This window comes from Otolemur garnettii, unplaced genomic scaffold (assembly GCF_000181295.1).
Source record: "Otolemur garnettii isolate 467f Iridium unplaced genomic scaffold, OtoGar3 scaffold00023, whole genome shotgun sequence".
Lineage (NCBI taxonomy): Eukaryota > Metazoa > Chordata > Mammalia > Primates > Galagidae > Otolemur > Otolemur garnettii.
Genome location: NW_003852418.1, coordinates 7,863,925 through 7,867,028, shown reverse-complemented (window position 1 = coordinate 7,867,028; position 3,104 = coordinate 7,863,925). Strand labels below are relative to the sequence as shown.

Below are 3,104 nucleotides of genomic sequence, written 5' to 3'. Positions count from 1 at the left end.
CTGGGCTGGGGACTCGAACCCGCCACCTTAGGTGTACGTGGCTGGCGCCTTAGCTGGCTGAGCTATAGGCGCCGAGCCCAGAGAGCAACTTTTTGTGGAAAAAATGTTTTCCCTTTATCTACCAATTCCATTTCTATACATTCATCCCCAGAAATACTTTTTTTATTTTCCAGTTTTTGGCCGGGGCTGGGTTTGAACTTGCCACCTCTGGCCTATGGGGCTGGCGCCCTACTCCTTTGAGCCACAGGCGCTGCCCCCCAGAAATACATTTTAAAAAATTAATTAATTAAAAAAAAAGTCTTGCTTTGTCACCCTCGATAGACTGCTGTGGTGTTATAGCTCACAGCAACTACATACTCTTGGGCTCAAATGATCTCTTGCCTCAGCCTCCCAAGTAGCTGGGACTACAGGTGCCCACTACAATGCCCAGCTGTTTTTAGAGATGGGACTTAATCTTGCTCAGGGCGGAACCCAATCCACTCGCCTTGGCCTCCCAGAGTTATCACCAGAAATACTTTTACAAGTGAACAAAGATGTACATACAAAGTGTTCATTGTGGTAATGTTTGTAACAGAGAAAACCTGGAAACAATTTGAATGTTCCAATTAAGTCATAGGAGATCTGTAAAACAGAATACTCTAGGGGTGGCACCTATGGCTCAGTGAGTATGGTGCTGGCCCCATATAATGAGGGTGGTGGGTTCAAACCCGGCCCTGGCCAAACTGCAACAACGATAAAAAATAGCTGGGCATTGTGGTGGACACCTATAGTCCCAGCTACTCGAGAGACTGAGGCAAGAGAATCGCCCAAGCCCAAGAGCTGAAGGTTGCTGTGAGCTGTGATGCCATGGCACTCTACTGAGGGCAACAAAGTAACACTGTCTCTAAAAAAATAAAAAAATAGAATACTCTACAACTATTACAACAGGATCAGGATGAGCTATTATGCACTGACCTAGAAACATGACCAAAATGTGTTAAATAAAATTGTAGAACAGTGTGTGACAAATGATACTTAAACCAAAACCACAAGTGGATACACACACATAAAGCTGGGAGACTATATTTTCACTATGAACGGTTTGGTATCTCTGGGAAGAAGTTTTATTGACTTTTGGCTTTTATTTTAAAAATATCTGTATTTTTCCCCAATATTTTATTAAAAATTTTACATATGTAGATAATTTTAAAAAATTATTTAATAAACATCTAATACCCAATGCCTAGAGTCTATTCTTCTAAAAAGAACATGGGTAGCTGAGATTTGGGAACACTGTCAAAGTGATCAGATGAGAACACTCAAGAGCGTGAACTTATCTGAAGCTGTGGTACAATCAAGTCATTCGTACCTTGTTAGAGAACAAGTCTGATAAGAAGGTATCTTAATAGACAATCTAAGAGGAGACCCCAAAGCCACAAACTGTTTCTCTAGCAGGATTAGGAAGCAACAAAGAAAGAGCTTTGGTGGCAACAATCCTGGTCTACCCTTTCCCTACTGGCTTTCTCTCTTTATTTCTGCATATGTAAAAGTATGGGGGTGTGGGAACCATGGTGCCTTCTCAGATGTGCCGAAGTGAGTGGTAGTAAAAACCACTGTATAGGGCAGTGCCTGTGGCTCAGTGGGTAGGGCGCCGGCCCCATATACTGAGGGTGATGGGTTTGAACCCAGCCCTGGCCAGCTAAAACAGCAGTGGCAACTGCCACAAAAATAGCCGGGCGTTGTGGCAGGCACCCGCAGTCCCAGCAACTCGGGAGGCTGAGGCAAGAGAATTGCCCTAGCCCAAGAGCTGGAGGTTGCTATGAGCTGCGAGGCCATAGCACTCTACTGAGGGCAACAAAGTGAGACTCTGTCTCAAAAAAAAAAAACCAAAAAAAAAAACCCAAAAACCAAAAAACTGTATATAGGGAAATATGGTTGATTCTTATAATGGGCCATGTAAACCATATTAAGGAATTTGGATTTTACCTGGAAGACAATGGAAAGTCACTAAGGGATTTAATTTAATTTTTTCATGCAACAATGCCAGGGAAGTAAAGGATTTTAAATAGGGGAGAAACACCACTGTATTTATTTACATTTTTGAGGTCACTCAGGCAGCGGTATAGAGGGTGGACTGAAAGAGGGGAAGAATAGCTCCTTCTTGAATAAATACATAAATCAAAGTGGAGGAGGTTTAGGAAGAAAAAGAGAGTTCAGTTCTGAATACGTAGAGCTTGAAACACCCATGGGACATTCAGGCACAGCTATGTAGAAGTTGACTTAAGGCTAAAAAGAATTTTTAAATAACAATACTTGTGATATTATTAAATAAGTAATAAAAACACTTGCTGGACACTTGTTATGTTCCAAGCATATTACATGTTAAGTTACTTTATCCTTCCAATAGCCTCAGCAAAGATATTCAAATTACCCCCAAAGAGAATAAACAGTTCTTGGGAGTTTCAGAATTGGGAAATTTCAGGTATCTTGTGTGTGTGTGTGTGAGAGAGAAAGACAGAGAGAGAGAAACATATTTGTGATGAAGGAAGAGTGTTGCATGAATCGGTGCTGCAGAGGAAAGGTCTGCACTGAAATGTTCTTAAGAGATTGCCGCTCTCTCAGGCAGATAGCGCCTAACTTTATTTCTTGCAAGCTTATGTACTCTTAACAATACTAAGTTCTGCACATACACATCTATTAATAAAACTAATTGGCAGCCAATGGTTTATGTGCTAAGAGTACAAAGAAAGCATACAGAGCAACCACAAAAACTTATTCAGCTGTTTGTCTGAGAAAACAGGTGCAACATGTAACTGAAATGCACATTGACTTATCTTGTTTTCCACTCCCAAAGTCCCTTCCAGGAAATTCCAGAGACAGCCAGACTCTACTTGCAGAGTCTGTCTCCTGTATGATTAGCTTGCTAATGAGTTTGGAGGGTCTTAAAGGAACATCCCTTCATGTAGACTCTGAGAAAGTTACATTGAGGTTACAGAAGAGGGAAGCACACTGGGCTGCCCATGAGAGACAAAAAGAGAGAGATTGGCGATGCGGGGAAGAGAGAAGCACACCAGGCATACCAGGCTACCCATGAGTCTTTTTCCCTGTTTTTTTTTTTTTTTTTT

At 41.7% G+C, this 3,104-nt stretch overlaps 1 protein-coding gene across 3 annotated transcripts in view; it reads right to left on the bottom strand.

Annotated features, from left to right (window-relative positions):
- DNTTIP1 (deoxynucleotidyltransferase terminal interacting protein 1) overlaps positions 1-3,104 on the bottom strand; it is a 28,357-nt gene that overhangs the window by 22,620 nt on the left and 2,633 nt on the right. The gene's annotated exons all lie outside the window — the stretch shown is intronic.